Source organism: Dermacentor albipictus, chromosome 7 (assembly GCF_038994185.2).
Source record: "Dermacentor albipictus isolate Rhodes 1998 colony chromosome 7, USDA_Dalb.pri_finalv2, whole genome shotgun sequence".
Taxonomy (NCBI): domain Eukaryota; kingdom Metazoa; phylum Arthropoda; class Arachnida; order Ixodida; family Ixodidae; genus Dermacentor; species Dermacentor albipictus.
In genome coordinates this window covers 17,885,982-17,909,060 of record NC_091827.1, presented here as the reverse complement: position 1 = coordinate 17,909,060, position 23,079 = coordinate 17,885,982, and the positions used below count along the sequence as shown (strand labels likewise).

The following is a 23,079-nucleotide window of genomic DNA, read 5'->3' as shown; positions in this document are numbered from 1 at the left end:
AAAGAGAGGCGGAAGCTGATTCGCACTCCAGCCAATCGTGGGCGTCTCGGGCGACCGCTGAGGACACCGTCTGTAGCGTCCCTGCAGCTGTTGCGGCGAATTCAGTTTCATTGGTTGTGCGAACCGGCCGGACGTTAATGTCAGGTCTCGATATTTCCGAGACAATTGTTTCCGAACAGCGGATACGCTAAGATTGAGGCGGAGATAGATGGTAAACGCACGCGCACAAGCACACGTATAGACAAGAGCGCGCGAGCATATACGTAGAAAACGCGCGCACATAAACGCGTCAAAGTCAGACGGTCATCCTCACAGATCAAGTTGCGAAACACTAGCGCCAACACAGGCATGCGTGCGCGCATGTGAGTTCAAACGGAAGCGCGCACATAAAAAATAAAGGAACCCCGAAACCACCACAAGATCTAACCTCGTCGATGCGGCAAAACGACAAGAAAAGCTGTCGACTCTGACATAGCACATAGTGCGATTTTCAGTGTTTTGTTTCTGACCCTATCGCGATATTATACTTTCCGCAGCCTTTTAGATGCCATTTGCTGCTTAAAATCTACCTTTCTTTCTTCGTTACTCTCTCTCTACTAGAAAATTTACAATGCAGGTAATACGGTGTTCAGCACATAAATCACTTCACTCAAAAAAAAAAAAATGTTAGCTCTGTGCACATACGGCCCACCATTCAAAATGGCCAAAGTAACGTTACGTTTTTCAATCTTCCAAGTACCGACCTTCATTGAGCTACCACTGGGCGAGTACGCAGTTCTTTACGAGTTACCATGGCAACGCGCGAACGCGCGTAGGATAGTCACGCTTCGTATATAGACGTCGGCAGAACTCATGATCCTGTCGAGGACGCCACATGCGGCAGCTCGCAAGGCGGCGTATTTTGTAGCGCATGCGCATGTCATTGCAGACGGCCACTCGGCATTTTTTGTTGCTGGCGCAGGTGGAGCATCACGTGACTGCGCAGCCTGCGTAGTTGATAACCGGGTGGGGTTGGGGTGGGGGTGTGCAAACCAGAGCGATTCGTCGAGAAATGATTCGATTGCGTGGTACACCAATGGCCAACGCCCGTGTCGTTCCAAGCGGCCGCGGTAACGTGAAGTCACGCTATTTTCGAAACCAGCATGCTTCAATGAGTTGGCACTGAGTCAGGGCATAGCCTTTGCAACGACCACAGTTACCGTGGTAACGCGCGAGCGACCTGTGGGATAGCCGCTGTCTACGTCCGACGATCGAGGTCACCCACGATCCTGTCGAGGACGCCACATGTGCGGTTGCCATGGCGTGTTGCTTCCCGGCCCAGATTGAACATCATGAGACCTGTGCGCGCTACATAGCTGTTGCCGGTGTGCAGGGAGGACTAGAGCGAAGCGGCTGGAATAATGAAATCAAATATAAGACAAAGGGAATAGCCTCAACAGCACACGCACGCACGCGCACACACACACACACACACACACACACACACACACACACACACACGCGCGCGCGCACGCACACACACGCACACACGCACGCACACACACACACACACACACACACACACACACACACACACACGCACACACACGCACACACGCGAACACGCACGCACGCGAACACGCACAGACGAGCGCGCGCACGCACGCACGCACGCAGGACCACATTTACACCAAGTAGCCACGCTGCTTGTAGCTTCACGAATGAACGAGCTCACGTAGCATGCCGCCGGCGACACATGTGGAGAGATATCGCGCTGCTCGTTTCACGTACTGAAAGCGAGCTAAACAATAAAGCAATGAAAAAGCAGAGCGGGAGTGCATTTGAAAGCGCGAAATAAAAAAAAAGAAATGCTCGGGAACTGCCATTGCGCGCAATGAATACGATCAGGAGATGAAACCGTGCGCACAGCGAGCATCACTGCAGAAGCAGGAACGCCCGCTCCGATAGATTAACAACCAGACGCGAGCACATATACGCACATTACCCCGTATACGCACGTGAATCAAAGCGAAGACACAAACAGCGAAAACAGAGGAGCGACAATAAAGAAAAGAAAAAGAAGGAAAACGCTGGAGGTTTCGAAGATAACGAGAGAAAGAGCTCCGCAACAGGGCTGCAGTGTCCGTATAACGGCCCGGGTCACAGCTGGTGTACTTGCGATTGCGGCCTGATGCTATATGTTTTAAAACCGATCAGCACGTTTTTCTTTTTCTTTTTGTATTTCGTCTATACCCCGATAGTACAAGGCGACATGCGTGAATCTCTGTTGGTGACTACGTCATCGAAGTGGCCGAAAAAACAAAAAAGAAACGCCCGGATGCGCGGTCTCACATCCTTATGCCAGAGAAAGTTCTATAGTTCTCGTTCACTTACCTATCGGACTCGCATGTCTTTACAAAAATGTATTTGACGAGTCTATAGAACGTCCAAAGACGTTTCTTTGTGATCAGTACATTGTCGGCAGGCAGCTTCTGGACTTACGGCTTAGCTTCCAATTTTATCGATTAGTATCTGCGCATACTACAAGGAACTTAGTACGAGGCAATAGATATGATTCTCATTAGCAGCTGCCTGCCCGTAGTGCCTAAAAACTTCAAAATATGGCGTTAGCATCTTCATGAGAAAAGGAAACTAAGGATATCACGTTCCCTTATTCACTGGGCATTATAAACCCCCACAGTATTATATTAGACACTCTATAGAAACCTTACAGACATCTTTCTGTGAAAATTGCCGCCCGACTGGCTGCTCGAGCCACTTTGCATGTATTCACCGGCTTCATTCACGCTTGGGAAAACCCCTTTATGCAGCACGTATTGAGCAACCGAAAGTTGTATCGGGAGTTTTTCACGTTGCTGTACAATCTTCTAATTGACACTGCTAACCTAATTATAATATTTAAAAAAAACTAATTAATTAATTAAGACTAATTTGTATTTAGGCGGAACGCAAGAAACAATCTGAGTATCTCAAGCGACGGCAAACAACATTACCCTGGTCCTGTTCAGCTAGGTGGCATCTGCATGTTTTTAAAACTTGGCGCATGATAGTTGGGACAACCTGTACACTTCATACAGACGGCACCCATTTTATATGCCGTCTACGTGAAGCCTACATAAACTTTGCATGAACGGTACACTTCTTTCATAGTTGTCTGTATGAAATATCTCAACTTGGTATTAAGGGCACAGACATCGTCTTGTGATGCAAACCCAAGCCAGAAATACCCCACAATTTCATAATCGTTATCGGCCTCTTTTATGCCCTGCTTTATGGGCACTATTTCACGAAGGCGGGAGTGGAGGTGGCGGTAGGGGGGAGGGGGGGGTGGCTGGAAATGCGTATTTTCTTCGGCTGTTGGTTCGAACAATGCATGCACCAGGTGACAGCAGATACACACGGCGACTCTTCTCTGTTTCCCTCATGTTTCGGACTCGTTTTCTCCCTTCCCTAATACAGGGTAGTGATCTGGAGATATCCTCTGGGTTAGCCTCCCTGCTTCAGTGTTTTACTCAATGTCCCTTCTTTCCTTTTATCTCTCTTTCTCATTCTTCTCTTAATCTTTTCCTTCCCTTTCCCCCTTCCCCCAGTGTGATGTAGCCAACGGGGCTCAGTCCTAGTTAACCTCCCTGCCTTTCATTTATCATTTCTCTCTCTCTCTCTCTCTCTCCTTGCGTATATACATGCATGCGCTACACTTAGCAAGCAAATTCTACAGCGGACATGTCGCAAGAATTCGGAGGAGCGTGCCAGCGCGAAACCGAAGCCCGTGCAACGGAGCAGCAAATCAATAAGCGACATGTCAGAAGAAAGTCAATCGAGAAAAAAAAACACGAACACAGCCCGGCGGAACGAGCACCTCCGAAAGCTAAACTAAAGAAAGAAAGAAAGAGAAAGAAAGAAAGAAAGAAAGAAAGAAAGAAAGAAAGAAAGAAAGAAAGAAAGAAAGAAAGAAAGAAAGAAGCGACAACAGTACCTTAACCCTTCGCGAACAACGGCGAATGCATTACACGGGTCCTGGCCCACGATAAGGAGGCGCCACCATTGTTCGGCAGAGCTCCGAAGGTCTCGCAAATGAGACGACGAGCGGTTTTCCGAGCCGCTCCGAGCGCTCCATTTCGTCATCGCGTTCGCGCGAGATGTGTAGCGCACAAGTGCGACGGCATCTTCGGCGAGAAGGTGTAACGACTTCTGAGCGACGCGACGATATAGTTTTCTTGACGTCACCGACGCGACAGAGGGCGCGGGTGCCGTTCGTGGCGCGTGCAATAGGCACGCCTCGCTGCGAGAGCCGTGGATTCTTTACGACGACTCGCGAACGTATATCGTAGCGCGACCTGAACTCAAATGAAGGCGTTTCGCGTTCCGAAACTATACGTGCTATACCTCTGGGCTGTAAAGTGGCAGCTACGTAGCGCGTATTAGCGACGTATATTCGTCGTCGTGACGCGCGGCGGTATGGACCTCAAGCCCCGTTGTAACCACGCCTGTAAACAAGGGCGAAATGCCCACCGCGGCGTTTAACGAGAGAGAGAGAGAGAGAGAGAGAGAGAGAGAGAGGGGGGGGCATCCGGACGGGTGTCCTGTTTGCTAGCCTACACTGGTGGTTAGGGAAGAGAGAGAGAGAGAGAAAGCAAGGGTAGGGAAGGCAGGGAGGTCAACCAGAACAGCATCCGGTTTGCTACCCTACACTGGGGGTGGGAGAAAGGGGAATAGAAAGAGGAAGAAAGGGAGAGAGTCAGCACTGAGTACATGTGGGAGGGACACCTTATACAATGACACTATAAGCGGTATCTTAAGCCCGTGCACTTTAAGTACCGCACTAGTGCACGAATCGCTTTTCGAGCCAGTGACGGTTGTGGCCACGGTCCGAGTATCTGACTCGGTGAATGGTCTCGAGTCTAGTCTGTGTAAAGTTGCCCGCAGAGAGAGGCGTTGGTCATCGTAGCGAGGGCAGGTACACAATACGTGCTCGATGGACTCCTCGCACCCACAGGAGTCGCACATCGGGCTCTCGGCCATTCCCATACGGTAGGAGTATGCGTTCGTGAACGCCACTCCCAACCACAAGCGACACAACAAGGTTGCTTCGCCGCGGGAAAGGCTAGGTGGCAGTTGTAGCCGTAGCGTGGGGTCCAGTTGACGTAATCTGCAATTGAAGCCACTTGATGTCCAGAGATCTTGGGACTTCTTGCGCGCAAGTAGGCGAAGTTCTCTGGCAGCGTCCGACCTCGCCAAAGGTGTTGGGCGCGTCTTTGTATCTTCGTGGGCACACCGGGCAGCCTTGTCAGCTAGGTTGTTGCCGACGATGCCACAGTGAGCAGGAATCCACTGAAATACAATGTGGTGTCCTCTTTCCAGAGCATGGTGGTGCAGTTCCCTGATTTCAGATGTCATTTGCTCGTAAGTTCTGTGACGTAACGCGGACTTGATGCTATGAAGGGCTGCCTTAGAGTCACAAAATACGACCCACTTCTCTGTTGGCTCTTCGGTGATGTACATCATAGCGGCATGGAGAGCTGCAAGTTCTGCCGATGTAGATGTAGTCGTGTGCGACAGTTTGAATTTAACTGTAACGTTCTTGGCTGGAACGACGAATGCGGCAGTTGAGCTGGTAGGTGAGGTTGAACCATCGGTATATATGTGTATGCGGTCATGATACGTCTGGTGCAGTAATAGGAGTGTAAGTTGCTTCAGAGCCGGCGATGGATGATTGGACTTTTTTGTAATTCCAGGAACATCAAAATTCACTTGAGGCTGTCGCAGGCACCACAGGGGGGAGGAAGGCTTCGCCGCCGGTGTAAAACTTGCTGGTATGTACTCTTGATGAGCGTTAATCACTCGTGAAAAGGTCGCTTGAGGTCTCTCGGCTGGTAGGGAGGCCAAATGGTGGTCGGGGATCCTTGACAGATGGCGAATGTGCGCTCTGAGAGAGTCGACAGCTACATGTGTCTGGATTGTATGGTCTCCTGCGATGGCAATTGTTGCTGCTGTTGACGTGCACCGAGGCAGCCCCAAACACGTGCGTATAGGGCTTGACCTTGTATGCTCTCCAAGGTGCGAAAGTTCGTCTTGCATGCATTTGACAACACTGGTAGGCTGTAACGTAGGAGTCCGAGAAACAAAACTCTGTACAGCTGCAACATAGAATGGACTGGTGTACCCCAGTTTTTCCCGCATAGAAATTTAAAGACCTGAGCAATGGCGACTAGCTTCTTCTTCAGATAGACGCAGTGAGGGCTCCACGAGAGGTTGCGGTCAATGATGACGCCCAGAAAGCGATGTGTCTTAACATAGAATACAGCTTGACCATTGATGGTAACAGGATACGATGACATTTGTTTCCGCGTAAAACCAAGTAATGCGCACTTCTCAGTAGACACACTGAGGCCTTGTTCTCGGAGATAAGAAGCCGTCATGATTGCCGCCCGCTGAAGCCTGGCTCTTAGCTGAGGGCGAGTCACCGCAGAGGCCCAGATGCAAATGTCGTCGGCGTATATTGAGACATGTACTGTCTGCGGTAGGTAATCCGCTAGTCCTACCAGGACGAGGTTGAACAAAATAGGGCTCAACACTCCACCTTGCGGCACACCACGGCAGATGTAATGGTCTGAAGTTGGGCCGTCTTCGGTCTGTAAGAAAGAACGCCTTTCAGTCAAATAGTCTTGAATCCATTGATACATCCGGCCACCAACTCCAACAGCCTCAAGTGAGTATAGTATGGCCTCATGGGCGACGTTATCGTAGGCTCCTTTTATATCCAGAAAAAGTGCCGCAGACAGACGCTTGAGGCTTTTTTGATTTTGGACCCATGTTACGATGTCAATGACGTTGTCTATGGACGTGCGACCTCGACGGAAGCCTGTCATGGCGTTCGGATAGATGTTGAATCGTTCTAGGTACCATTCCAATCGGGCAAGAATCATTCTTTCCATCACTTTGCCGACGCAGCTCGAAAGCGCAATCGGACGATATGATGAGATCTCAAGCGGTGACTTTCCAGGTTTCAGAATGGGGATCAAGCGGCTCGATTTCCATTGTTTAGGAACGGCGCCGTTCTGCCAAGACTCATTGTAGTAGTTGAGAAGCTCATCACGTGCCTCATGTCCAAGGTGGCATAGGGCAGCATACGGTGGTTAGGGAAAAGGGGAATAGAAAGAAGGCAGTGATGAATGTTTGTGCAGTGAAGCACCGTGACCTCAAGGTGCAGTTCCATAGCTGGTCATCTGAGTTTATGACATATGGGACGACCAAAGAGCCACTGGTCGTTGCACGAATAAGAGGCTACGGGTGAGCTATGTGGCTTACTCGAAACTTGCAAGCACTGGATTAAGGGCATCCAGCACTTGCACTGCACTTCGCGCTGACGGAGTGTGCAATTTCCTAAAAAGTACGCGAAGGGCATTTATGAGGGACGGAAGCATCAACCACTTGCCGGTCTTCTTAGGGTAATTTGTGGGGAGTCGGCGCTGTGGATTCTACCGCGGTACGCTGTATCTTTGGGCGTGACTGTGGCTCCGGCTGTGGCTTCGGTGTTGTAGCGAGTTAGTCGAGTAATCAAGCTTGCTGTTAAAGTGAGCGCCATGAATGAGATAGCAAAACACACACACACACACACACGCACGCACACACACACACACACACACACACACACACACACACACACACACACACACACACACACACACACACACACACACACACACACACACACACACACACACACACACGCGCACACACACGCACACACACACACACACTCACACACGAGGTGGTCGAGTACGCATTTGGGCAGGTTGGTTCATGATTACGAGCAGAAAACAGCGCTAAACAACATGACGAAGAGTGGGACACTGACCACAGCGCTGGTGCTCTTTGGCGAAAAGTCACTTTATCGCCACCAAGAGAGAAAATGAAGGTTGCTCATATTTCAGAGAAATACTAAGATTAGAAATGCCTGTGCATCTTTTAGGTGGTCAGAATAGCATTGAATATATGTATATATGTGCAACGCGCATGTGTAGACACTGTGTGCTGTTTTCCCTCATGTGACATTTTTTATAGCGTAAGTCGATCACGCACTGCTCTCTCTTATGACACTTTGTGCATCTCTACTGCACGTATAGCGTTTGTGACATTTATATTGCGTCATTGTATAGTTTCTCCTTTACCTTTGCGATATTGTGTTATAAGATGTATAAAAAGTAGAATACACGATAAGCAACGCAGGTAAAAACAGTGGGAATATACAGATCAACATAGAAGTAATTGATCAAACGCCTGGTAGTTCAAGATTACACAGAAATGAACAAGAATAGTTCTATACTGGAATAAACATGGAAGTACAAACATTACAGTAAGTGAATAGGAACGTAATGATTATATAAGACGAACAGCGCGCAATCCAACAAAGCAACAAATTCGATATATAAACGGCTAATAATGTAGAATCATAAACCGAGAAAAACACTGAAACATGGCTACACAGTAATAAATACAGTATGTATATATATATATATATATATATATATATATATATATATATATATATATATATATATATACACAGTGAAGTAGACGCGCGTATGAAGCGGTTTATTGACGTTTCGGCCGGGGTCCGGCCTTCATCAGAATGCATTGCATGGTGTCAGTACAGTTAATATACATGCGCTTATCAACCAAATGAAGATACGTTAGATACGTATCTTCATTTGGTTGATAAGCGCATGTATATTAACTGTACTGACACCATGCAATGCATTCTGATGAAGGCCGGACCCCGGCCGAAACGTCAATAAACCGCTTCATACGCGCGTCTACTTCACTGTGAATATTTACCCGGACCCAGAACTGCTTTTTTTCTGGTATATATATATATATATATATATATATATATATATATATATATATATATATATATATATATATATATATATATATATATATATATACACTGTATTTATTACTGTGTAGCCATGTTTCAGTGTTTTTCTCGGTTTATGATTCTACATTATTAGCCGTTTATATATATATATATATATATATATATATATATATATATATATATATATATATATATATATGCAAAAATGAGTCGACGAACCTTTTGGAAGTAGGACGTGTTTATACGACGTGTGGTATACTTATATATTAATATCAGGTAACGTATGTTAGTAAAAACTGCTTTAGAAGCCGCCGGAAACAGTGTAGTGAAGGGCATGCTTTAATATTTGGTGGCAGAGAATTCCAAACAAAATCGCAGAAAAGAAGGCCGTCATTTTACCGTGATTAGCGTTGACTTTTGGAAGCAAGATATTATTGTTTTTCAGAAAACAGTGTGTTATTTGTGTTGTAAAGTTGCGTTGGGGGAAGTAACTCAGTTGTAATGTCACCGTTTCTACTTATAAACAATATAAGGCCTAGTTTAAAGTGAAAGGTGCATGTCAATGGTAGAATTTCAAGAGTGCAAAATGTGGGTGCTGCTAATGTGGCGTGTGAACTATGGGTAATTATTCAGAGCGGCCGGTTTTGAAGGTGAATGAGGGATGTTAGGTGTGTGGAGTATACGTTCATCCACGATGAATTGCAGTTAGTAAGGTGACTGTTCATGAAAGCGCAGTAAAGTGATTTGAAAATATGTTGCTGAAAGCAATGTCTTGTTCGAATGAATACGCGCATGCCAAAAGGCGCCTTCTTAGAGACAGAATTTACGCGAACGTTATACCCAACGTGAACGTCTCATGTAACACCTAGAAAAGTAATAAAATTACACGTAGTAATGACGCAGTTATCGATGTATGTATAGTTCAGGGGTTATTGTAGGCGTTTTTTGGGACGATTGAAATAACATATAGGTTTGTTTTACCAGGGTTTACCTTTAGCAAGTTACTTTTACACCAAGAAACAAGATTCGTAACGTCGGCGTTTACCTTTCTTAGTAGAGTGGTAATGTCTTTATCACTAAGAATAAATTAAGAAACGTGCGGAGAAACACTTGTCCGTGAACTAACGCATTGACTCTTTTAAGCAGATTGGTTCTACAATGTGTTGCGTATTACGTGCCACGCCTTCCTTCCTTTCTCTCCTTGTTTCTTTCTTTCAGTGATTCGTTCTCTTTTTCTTTCATACAATACGCGTCAGGTAATAGAGAACCTATAAGTTTTCCAAGTAGACTAGCAGACTACTAGTCCAGGAGCCCGAGCCATTAAAAAAAGAGAAGAAAAAAAGAACATCACAATGCCAGCGAACTTCTAACAAGTGCGCGAAACGCACGAAGCGAAAGAAGTGCCACCTGTTTTCTTTAGGCAATTACGTTTTACGGCAGAGGTGGACGGCACTTCGGTCTGAAAGAAGAATGAAGACATCACTAAACGCCGGAAAGAGGGACAGCACAGCCCGCGATGGCTTTAATCTGCAATCAAGAACAAGAAAGCGAGTAAGACGTCGATTAATCTGCGTTTTCATTCCTCCCGTGCGGCCGCGAACTTTGAGCCGCTGACCGAAATGAAAAAAAGAAAACAGGAGAGAGGCAAGGGAGAAGGGGGGGGGGGGTCAAATTCGTGGTCTTATAGCTTTGCTTTAATTGAGCTGCTCGGGTAAATTTGACTCGAAGAATGGTGTCGGCACACGATTACCCGTTGCGCTCGTTCGGGCCTGTGATCATATTGAATGAAGCGGGCATTAGGCGTTCCGTGCAAGCTTGAAGCGCGCGCACACCGTCATCTTTCTCTCTCTCTCTCTCTCTCTCTTGTATCGGTTAGCGTGTCAGGACACCCCGTGCTTCCCAGTAGGATGCACGCGGTATACGTGCAGGACGAAAGGCCCCGGCGAGAGAATCGTTCGGCAGCCAGACCTGCCGTTCTGTTTCGACCTGTCGCCCTCCTTTCCTTCGGAGTCCTTGGCACCTTTCGCTTAGGACTATAGGTCCTCTCGAGGCTGTTTCTGTGCTTTTTCTTTCCTTTTTTTTTGGATGTTGAGAGGAGGTTATTTGGCAGAAGCGGGACAAAACGGGGAAACACAGCAGCTGATATCCGAAAGCAGCGCTCGTGCGACCCCTCCCGACCCGGCATACATAACAGCGAAACACGCAATCAGAATGGACACAACCAGTTATACGCATGCGGGGCAGAGTTGCTTGTATGCTGAAGAAACATTATTGCTAGAGAGGGGGGGGGGGGGCAGAGCAGTTAACCAGGGCAACCATCTTGTTGGCTACTCTGTACCTGAGGGGGAGGGGGCTTATAGGAAAGGGGAAAAACAAGAATCTGTCCGCACAAACACGATGAAGGCAGCCGACAACATCCTGCTGCCTTCCATAAAATAGTACCGTTATTCTGGTTTCTTTTTGTAAAATCGTCGTCATCGTCGCTGTCGTTACCGCTGTTGCTGGTTTTGTTTTCGTTGTCTCATAATGTCGTTATTTCATAACGTTGTCGTTTCGTCGCCCTTATTTCAGAAGTATCGATCAATCTCCTTCACGCATGCACTAATTCTAAAGCATCAACGATTTGAAGTGTGTAGGCACTTTTTATTCTTGTTTATCAATGTACGTATATCCTCCTTGTCCCGCGTGCAACAGCTGCCAAGCTTGACATCACGACTTATCACTGAATCCTGTTTCGTTCGATATCTTCCTGGCGCCCGCCTTCTTTTGGCAACAATTTCATTGGCAACAATTGGCAACAATTGGCAACAATTTCTTCGACCGAATCAGCCTGGTTGTTTGCGTGCAAACGGATTCTGATGGGACGGGTGCTTATATAGGTGCATTGTTCTTGCTGCGTACATTATTCCCATTTCCACGAGCACCGGCTCAACGACGAGGGGTCATATCGTAAGGAACTTTTGTCCCGAATTCCTGTTCTTCCCATATCGCCAATCGCAACGAGTGGCCGATACCGGCAATAACGTATGCGCCGCCACTCGCCAACCACTTAAAATGGGGCAGAAAGATTTTTAAAAACATTTTTGATTCTTCGGATTATTACGAGCGGCAGCCACTATCAGATTACGAGGCACGCCGTCTAGCGAGGGACTCCGGAAAATTTTTTGACACCACCCGGGTGTCTGTAACGTGCACGCAGTGCACGGCACACAGGGCGTTCTTGCATTTCGTCCCCGCCGAAATGGGCAAAAAAGATGGAATGATAAAAAAGGATCGCTGCATTACGCGGCTCCAGCAGCTTGTTCCTGTGCAAATTTAAATTCATCATCATCATCGTCATCATCATCATCATCGTTACTATAAAGCGTATGTTACGAAGCAATAAAACGACGGACACCGGCGAAAAGAAGTACTAAAAAAGGGTTAACTCTAAAAGACGCTTCAGCGTCTATACGGAAGCGTTGTTCACAACTCAGTACTTCTTTTGGTCATGCTTCGTGCTTCATCCCGGCCAGACGGGCTACTGTCGAATCCTCGACTTCAAAGCGCATATTCATAAATACAACTGAATTTCACAAGACGTGCCATTTCCATGTGCCGCGTCAGAGCATTTCGCCACCTGCATGCGGCGCTATACAAAGTAGCTACAAAGCTGCTACCGGGCGCTTGCCATTAACGTCCCAATCGTGAAATTACCGTACTTTACTGTTTCGCCGCGGTGTATACCTTGCTCATCTCGCAGATTTTCCTTCGAGTCTTCCGGAAGCATATTTACGAGAATGGCGATGCATTTTCTTTTTGTTCCCCACCCACATAATATACGACGGATTCGTTCACTCGTTCCACGTCTAAACGCAGCTGTGACGACATTGGCGACAGTATTATATTAAACTGTGGTTGGATGGGTTCCTATACAACAGCACTTATTTACGGCGCACAAGGCCTCTATTTATATATGCTTTATCACGCGCTATAACGCAAAGATTTCGTTGAGCTTCAAACGATTGCTAGGAAGCCTTAATTACAACATATAGGCACGCGTATACACCGGATGTTATATAATCGGTGATAAGCTAAGACTTCCGAATGAACCATGGCCTACAGGGTGCAATAGCATCTGGGGGGCGGGCATTCTATTTTGCGGACATGTCATCTGTTGCCGAAGTTCTGTTTGGCTGGGCTACACGTCAGGAGGAGACAGGCGCTCACAGCCAATCAATTGAAATTGAAATCGAAATTTATTCCGCAACAAATAAATGTTGCGAGGAGGACAGGTAAAAAGCTGTAAAAACAGCTCGAGGAGTCCTGACCTCCCAGCATACAGAGCAACACAGTGGCGTGCAGAGAAGGCGATACACATTTAAACAGAAATTGGCTCGTCTTCGATGAAAAAGCAAGGAAATAAAAAATAACAGGGCAGGCAAAAAGAGAAAAGAAAAAGAGTACATCGTTATCAAACGCGATGACATTGATGAAATTGTGGATATGTCCTTATCTGTTAATCAGCACTTCAGCAGCAGACGAAATGGACATGTCCACAAGGTGGACACTTCCGGAATAACTCCGCCCGCCCTCCCCCCCCTCCCCCCTCCCCCTGGCGTCCATAGCCTCAACCGCCGCTCCGACAGACGGATACCCGACAGAAGGCAACATCGAAAAAAGCATCGCCTACGCCGTGCACATGACGGAAATGCGGGCGAACTAAATTGGGTGCGCTCTCAGGTAGTCACGAGCTACATATATATAGTGAGGGCAGCCTCAGGTGTTTGAAAAATAAGCGAATCGATTGAAGAATAAATTCAAATTCGGGGTTGTAACGGTCCCTGAACAGCACAATGCACGGGTTACGAAGAGCGCCGTATAGTAAGTAGCACACGCAGGGCACCGGATCGAGTTGTTCGAAGTCGTGTAAGCCGCGTCGAAGTGAACGCGACAGTGTCGCATCGCATGCCACAGCTCATTACGCTAATGCCAATGGGAGAGCATTTACGCGCGGCGCATTCCCCCTTTTGTCCCAAAACACATGGGCTTCCCACGAACGTGAGCTGCCGGAGTGCATGGCGGCGCCACCAGGTGGCTTCACCACACCGGCCTCTCACCTATTACACCTACATAAACGCTCACCGGCAATCCACCCAAACTGCCGCGGCGTTTTCCAAAGTAACGGACACGCTAAACATCTCTATTGTTCGGCGACGAGATAGGCCCCAAAGGGTGCAAACTTTTTTTTTTCCATGGACTCCCACGGGCGACAAGTTATCTTTTCGTCCACTTTCCCCCATTTCTCCATTGTTTTCTGCATTTCAATTTCAACTACAGCTAATTTCCCCCGGTGCTTTCCTTCGCTTCATTGACTGTTGGCTTTATGTGGTTATGGTTAACAAAATCGAGCCCCTCGCTTCGCCTACTTCTCTCGCTTAATCTCCTTCGGAGTGATGCATGGATGCGATGCGACGCGCCACTTGTCCCATTCATGTAAACGCAGCTATGGTTTCAAGAAAGAGAGAGAGAAACGAAGAGTGAAAGGTAGTGAGGTTAGCCAAGGACGTGCCCGGTTAGCTACCCTACACTATACTGGAGCGGAGGAAAGAGGAAGAATAGATAAGAAGGAGAGAGAAGGAAAATAGTGGAGTCAGTCATTCACAGAGTCAGTCGCAGAGGAATCACCGCTGTCGCAAGCGTTCGCATACAATGCAGTATCCTTCACAAAGCGTACAAGCGCTTTTGAGGCATTTTGCATGCGAGAATGCATATTCCATGGTCCAAGGATTTTTTCTTCCGAGAGCGCTCTGTTATCTAACAGGTTGAGTTTAGCTTGCGAAGCACGTTGTTCAGTCTCAGCTATAGTTTCAAGATGTATATAGTAGTACGCAGTTCTTGCGACCTGCGCCGTGATATATCAAATTAAAAGCGTTACGTCTTAACAGAACAGAAGGTCACTTTTGTCGCGGTATCGGCCTTTCGGAAGCTCTTGTGGGTGACTATATAACGCCCTGTACGTCAGGGGGTCACCAAATCGCCCGCAGCTGAAGATTTGCATAAAAGCGGTCTCAACAGTTCGCATTAAACCACCGCGTCGATTTTTCTCACTCGCTTCCTATACATTACATAGCCGCGGAGTGAGAGATGAGAGGTCACACGTTGATGTCACGCGTCGCGGTGAAGCCAATTAAACTTATCAAGGCGAGACCCGTCCATATGCCAGACCCCGATGAGGCAAACGGACGCCAATGCGACATTCGGCAAAGGGCCTGGAGTGCACACACAAACACACGCGCGAAAAAACGCGCGTAAAAAGTTCGGAAGACGAGCTAATACAGGTCGGACGCAATTGTGATAACGTGTAGCGATAGTGTAGTTTTAATTTAGGGAAAAAAAGCGTCGACACTAACTGCAATCATCGCTGTGCTGAGCTGCGCGGGCGGCGTATATATCAAACGTCCAAATGTCAGCCGCTCGCTGCGTGTACGAGATGTACAGTCAATCGCAAAAGTTTGCGGGACGCAGGATCTGCCACGAAGCTGAATTCTCGCGAAGCGTGGTCACACAGCCTCGAATTAAATGTTCCAGCATAGTAGAGCCTTCGTCACCTGCACGGTGATTCATCAAATACGAAGTGTCATGCCTTAACAGTGGAGGAACTCACATTTGAAGGGGAAACCGCATCCCGTAAATTTTCGCTGTTGACTGTACATACGGTGAAACTTTGTTTTCAGAACATTATTTCGTTCAACACTGCGAAAGAGTGGAATGCCTGCGTGTGTCTGCAGTGTAAATAATTACAGTGCGACTCACTACTAATAGGAACACCCATTTGGCTACCAATTGCAGCTGAATCATAACATGAAGGCATGCAGGATATTCAGTAATGCATAGATGTCAGGCTAATTCGTCCAATCAGAGTGTTTTATTTTCTCCTTTCTCTGAAGTGTAAGCGTTTAAGTTATACTGGCTTGAATACCACCTCCAATTTCCCTTTCAAGGTGGACCGTATTGTATCTCAATGTCCAGTCAAAAAGAAAACAAACGGAGAGAGAATTAACTCACTCCACAAAATAAACTTTGGAATCAAAGTGAAACGTACAGTACATACAACCTTCGCCTTCCTTGTAAACTACGCATACAGTCGAGAGAGAGAGAGAGAGAGAGAGAGCAAAGGAAAGACAGGGAGGTTAACCAGAGATGATCTCCGGTTGGCTACACTGCATCGGGGGAGGGGCAAAGGGATGCGGTGGGGGAGAGAAAAAATGAATTAGGAAACACACACACACACACACACACACACACACACACACACACACACACACACACACACACACACACACACACACACACACACATATATATATATATATATATATATATATATATATATATATATATATATATATATATATATATATCACAAGAAGCCACCACTATCGAAAACATAGGGGAAATTACTTACTTGTACTTACTAACTGAATTAAATAAATGAAAAATTAATGAACTTGCCGCAGGTGGGGAATGATACCACGTCTTCGCATTACGCGTGCGATGCACTACCAATTGAGCTATACCGCGACGCCGCTTTCCCATCCACTTTCTGGGGTATTTATGTTTTACTAGAGGGTTAGTTCTAATAGTAGAACATAAATTAATAGTGAACATAAAAACGGTTAACCCCCTTTCTTCTCGTTTGTATATATGCACCTGTGTATTAGCACGCGTGTGTGCATGCGTGCGTACGTGCGAGCGTCATATCCCCTCTGAAATTACGAAAACCGAAAGCAGACAATTTACAAAACGCATCCGAGTTTCCTAAATTCCCTTCCGGATCTCGCGAAACTGTAATTACTGTGGACTGCGCAGGCTGTTGCGTACACAATTGTGCCCCTTCCAATATATATATATATATATATATATATATATATATATATATATATATATATATATATGTGTGTGTGTGTGTGTGTGTGTGTGTGTGTGTGTGTGTGTGTGTGTGTGTGTGTGTGTGTGTATTGAAATAAAATAGGTGTGATGCACTGCAGTCAAAATGATATATTATGTGGATGTACATGTATGCGTAAAGCTGCAATTCGGCAATGTGACCCTGAAAACCATCCCGAATTACGCTGACGTAGCATGTGTACTAGCTAATCGTTACTACCTAGATCCTTGAAAACTGCGTAGATCGCCCATACACGCTCGTCGTTAACTGCGCGTCTAACGCGCGCGTTGTTCGGGCCACTCGCAGCGTATCTGCCGGCTCGTAGCAGCGTCCGTCTCCGGCACGTATATACGCTTCGCGCCTCGCGATAACCATGCACGCTCTGGGTGCGATCGCTGGAACAGGGTCTGCAAGGAAGTGCAGTCCTTTTTTTTTTTACACTTACGCAAAGAGAAAGGCGGTATTGTCGCTCGGCGTTGCATAGCTGCGCAGTAAAAGGTACAACAGAGTGAAAACCCGGTACTTGTGCATAAACGCGCTAGCAGCGGTACGGCGCTTTATCCTGATAGGGCATATAATCTAAAAAGCCCTTCCATTTTTGAATAAAATTTATTCGTTCACCCATCCAGCGGGGTAATCACGAATGCTATAGCTGCCCGACATATGTCTGCTTTGGCTTCGAAGGACCATCTGGTTTCTCAACTTGCACGTATTGCATATGGCGTCAGATTCACCTTTTAGGTAAAACATCAAACAATACGCATGGGGGTGCACCAGATGATAGCGATCTAAAGAAAGGCAAGACGCTTGGTTCGTCCAAGAATCGCACGAAACGCGTTCTCGACCGGAATAGCAACGCTGGCATCACATAAACGCGGAACGAACGCTCTGACGCCAACGACCACGAAGCGCCATATTGTCACGTGGTCGTGACGTCAAAGAACACAGTAGCAGTACTGTGAAAAGCAAAACCGCCTTTTATTGGGCGAAACTGTGCCCACAAAACAGGCTACACTTAAAGCACAACGAGAGCGGCGAACACAGTCGGCGATCGTCGAAAATCTGATCAGCGGGTCAAGCGCGTCGGCTTTTATAGATCAGTCATCGAATGTTCCAGATTAACCGGTGGGACCCGCGTGTCTTCCACAAAGTTCTACACCATTCGTGTCACGCGATGAAATCTGACAACACAAGGTTCGGCGACAACAGACACGCGGATAGAAGCATCGATAACTTTCCAGAAACGTCGGATACGTGCAGGCGCGTCCCTCGCTGTGCGATTACAGTTGTTAAGCGGCGAAACGTGGTCGCCCGATAAAGATAAGTACACGTGTCAATATAAACCCGTCGCGAAGTCACCAGGTGTAAAGGTGTATAGTTGCTGTTTCGGGGATCGCTCTCACGTTCGACGTCGACTCACTCTCGACAAGCCGAATCGACCCTCGTTCGCGTGGCGTTTGGCGACGCCCCAGTTGTCTTACAGTCTTCGTCGACCGCGTATGCGCGTGAGAGTTATATTTCGGAGAAGGCCCGTGGTGTGTCCCGGCATAGAGTTTCTCACTATGACACCTATAGAGGGAAGTCTGGCGCCACCGTCTATATGGGAGTTTCCTAAGGAGCGCTGGGCCGTCATGGGAATGACGGTATATGTGTCTGCGAGGCTTGTGTTGGCTGGCGTTGTAAGAGGCTTCGTCTAAAACGTGGATATGGCTACAGAAATAACGCGTTCTTAATGTAAAATCTTCATAAAATGTTTCCATTCACGTAAATTGCATCTTTACTCACCTGCAATGCATAACCAATCGAAGAAAAGCAAGAACAGACGACAAACTGTTCCAAAGCGAGCGCGAATCTTGTCGTCTGCCCTCCAACTTTAGCGGCCCGCTAATACTTTTTACGTTTCATATAATTGTACATGCAATAACAAGTTCTCATAGTTAAACAAAACATGTTTTTGTGTAATAATAAAGCTAAAACTTCTTTTTACGTGCTGTTTTACTAGAAAATTAATCACTGTGTCAGAAGGAAAGGTGCTTGCCTGGCCCTCCTAGTACGATGCCAATCCGAAGTCAGAATATACCGGTATTCCCATGCATACCCCAGCGCAGCAGCGCCAGATTTCCCTCTAGGTAATAAATAGGTGAAGTCGCATATTAAAGCGCATGATAGTACGAAATTAAATTACCGGAGAGAAGTCTCATCACGAGAAGCCAACAAACAGGAGACAAAATCACGAGAGAAGCCTGTCGCTTTAGAGTTCACGTCTGCGAGAGTTGCCAGCATATGACGGTTCATTACCGCGTGGGAATGAACGGGTTGTATACACACGGACTTGGCTCTGAACAACGTGAGTCTGGTGAAACGATTTGCCTTTTCCGCAGCGCAAGTAGATACTATTTAAATAAATTAGTGCGCTATGAATGCAGCGTCCGCAACGATTACGCGCACAGTCCTATTACATCCACGCGCTTACAACGCAATAATACTGGGAAGTATACACTGGAAAATAATTTACACATTAAAAAGTGTCAATGTGTCTGTAACTCACACCCGTTAGGGTGTCCGTTATATAGATAACGCCCTAAGGGTGTAAGTTATAGACACATTTACACCCTTTTTCACTTTTAGGGTGTAAATTGTTTTGCAGTGTAGGCCGATAATGGCGTGGTAAGTTGCGTAATAGATATAAAGGCGCGAGAACGTCTGAAGCATTGACAAGCACGAAGAGTATAGGCAAATTCGCGTACTACGAAGCGTTGCCATCGTTGCCATGGTAACCGAAAGAATCGTAAAGGTGGTTTATTCTTCCTTTTATTGATTTTAAAGTGTTGGCATTAAGAGTGTAAAAGCGGGAAAACATGTATATGTCCGATGTGTGGGAAGCCTGTCACGTGGTAGCATATATATATAAATATATATATATATATATATATATATATATATATATATATATATATATATATATATATATATATATATATATATATATATATATATATATATATATATATATATATATATGGTGTCCCAGGTAACTTGTGCCAAGGTAATATTATTTGCCGTCGGTAAATGTTGCATAATTAGTCGTTATTACTTAACTAACGTGTCTATTATAATCAGAGCAATATTGTCATTGACAAAATTGTAGGCCATCATGAATAATTCCCGATCCATTTCTCAACATGTGTTACAACAAAGCTTTGTTTTTCCAAGCGTTAAAAACAAAAACGCGCTAATTAACCTTATGCTTGTCTTGGGTTCCTTGCCTACTGGCTTCATAAGGTCATACATATATACAAGCGCAGTCGATAGCGCTTAGACAGATATACCTCCAAAGTGCAGGAAGTTATTCAGCCAGCGCAGGAAGACGCTATAAGAGAAACTCGTTTTAACGCATTTAAGATACGCTGTAACGATCAATTCCGTTTGTTCCTACAACCGGCGTTACAAACATAACAAAGGGAAGTTTATTTGCACATTACGGAATGCAAATCCACAAGAGCTGCGGCGCGGTTTTTCTTCCGCATAACGAAAAAAAAGAAGAATGCCAACAACACATCATAGTGTATGCTTTCACAGTTGAGCCGCGAAGGGCCTGACAGACATATTGCTACCGCGAAACAACAGCAAGCTTGCGCGAAAGAGCAATGTTCTTAGAAAAGAAAGAAAGAAAAAAACAACGTTACTTGGCTAAACGGTAACAGTAAACAGATTTAATATTTCTCTCTGCTGTCCTTTCAGATGACGCAACCTCTCTGTGCCACAGCCCAGAGAATATACATTTCCTGGGACGCTCTCGCCGTCTACACGTCTTTTCGAGATCACCGAGTCAGGAACGCATTTCACTGCAGTATATATATATATATATATATATATATATATATATATATATATATATATATATATATATATATATATATATATATATTATTTTACAGTGCACGTTCGGCGAACGTGCACTGTAAAATAATTTAATCACTTAAAAGTGAAAAACGGTGTAAATGTGTCTATAACTCACACTCTAAAGGTGTGAGTTAGACACGTTTACGCCCTTTCCCACTTTTAAGGGCGTGTATATATATATATATATATATATATATATATATATATATATATATATATATATATATATATATATATATATATATATATATATATGTATGTATAATAGTTGTGCATGTTATTTCGACTTTTAAAGCGGATAGCTTGCTTTGGCTATTTCGGCCGTTTTAGTGTCATCAGTCGGACTTTGACCAGCCATACACTGTAAAATGGTGTACACCATTAAAATTGAACAAGGGTGTAATTTAGTCTATTTAGCTAACATACACTCAAGAACAGAAAAAAAAGACAGACGTTACGGCCACTAATGTAACACCCGTGGTGTCTGTTTCTATGTTTCTGGGTGTAAGGGTGTGCGTTACAGACATATTTACACCCATTTTAAAGGTGTACACGATTTTACAATGTACAAAGGCGTCAATGCAAAGGGCACTATTCTTTCGCAAAACCGAGCCCTGGGGGCACGTTCGCCGAACGTGCACTGTAAAATAATTTACACCATTAAAAGTGAAAAACGGTGTAAATGTATCTATAACTCACACTCTTGAAGTGCACGCTATCGAAATCACACTCTAAGGGTGTGAGTTAGACACGTTTACACCCTTTTCCAGTTTTAAGGGTGTAAATTATTTTACAGTGTGCCCGAGAACTATACTCATCTTAAAGATATATCCACGAGACACACTAGCTGTCGCGCGCTTGTGCTATACAGTCGAATCCGCATATATCGCAACCACGTATAACGAATTATTGTGTAGAACGATCGGTCAAATTTCCTTGAACATGCTTGTAGAAAATTTTGTAGAAATATATCGAACATCTTTGTGATCCCCTCCAGATATTATATATCTGGGTGCGACTGTTATAACGCTTAAGTTGTGCTGGTTAACCGCGATGTTCTATACGGTGTTACGCATTAAAATAACAAATGCTTGCTTAAATATCCTGACTCCAACTAATACTCGCCTTCAAGCGCATCATTCCTTTACTAAAATGAATATAGCTTTCTATAGTCGGATACAACTTTAGAAAAAAGGGGGCGTTTACTCCTCCGAGGCGGATCCACCAATGGGCGCGCACTCTGGACCAACGTCATGCGCCGGACGGCCAGTGACTTCGCCGCTTCGGTCATCTGGGCGGGGCCTCCCCTTTTTTCTAAAGTTGTATCCGACTATAGAAGCGCCCGACTATTCGTTTACATTGACAATCATCGCCGACAGTTTCTGGGCATTTATCGCTTTTTTATGTAACTTAGTATGCTCATATTTTCTTCTCCCCGCAGATTGAACAAACCGTTGTAAGCCAATTTGTACAGCCGCAGTGATATTTATCCGGAACACGCCTTACACGGCTTTTTGGTTCTATATATACGTATACTCCTTCGCTTACTATAGTAATTGACTTAGATATTTTACGCTGAATTTACTCATAGGTTAATTCTTTGCAAAAAGCTTAGTGTTTCCTCCTTACAAACAGCGTTTGCCCGAGTTAAAGCACTAGAAATGTGTCTTCTGTGTTCGACTTCACTATGACGGCGGCGGTGTACATATACGTGCCCGCAAGAACGTGTGATTTACTTGCAGTTTAGAACGCATACGTCGTGGGTATATGTTTCCAGTGTTCCAGTGTTTAGCCTGTCACTAACACCATGGTTTTGGTGTATATAGATCGGCGGTTCATCATAAAAGAACGAGGACTGCGGCGCACTGCGAATTTCCTTGTATACAGTGTGTATATACAGCGCTTAGCTTGCAGACACTTTAGATGATGGCTTCTCGTTCGTGGAAACGGGTTTTCGAATCGTGTCATGTGCCGTATTAGTAGTAAATATGGAAGTACCAGGTATCTTGCAAAGATAACGTCGTTCATCCATCTATGGACAGTACATAGCTCACCTTCGCCTTTTATACCTACACATTCGCGCCTGTATTCAACTGTATGCTGTGGATTCTTCTCCCTACAACGTTGTTTACTCTCTCTCTCTCTCTCTCTCTCTCTCTATATATATATATATATATATATATATATATATATTGTTCTTTCTGCTCTGCGAAATAAAACAATGGTAGCCGTCACTTCTATATGGTGGCTAAAGCCGTTCCTATTATTTTCCTTCAAAAAAATTAAGTAAGAGAACACAGTAGCTCACCGTAGTTCACGGCGTTTTATGATCTGTACAACGTGGCCTTACTGTGTGAGGTTT

General features: G+C 45.5%; 1 protein-coding gene across 3 annotated transcripts in view; it reads right to left on the bottom strand.

Moving 5' to 3' along the window:
- The window catches only part of Cph (BCL11 transcription factor chronophage), a 592,695-nt gene that overhangs the window by 554,144 nt on the left and 15,472 nt on the right, over nt 1-23,079 (bottom strand). The window lies entirely within an intron of this gene.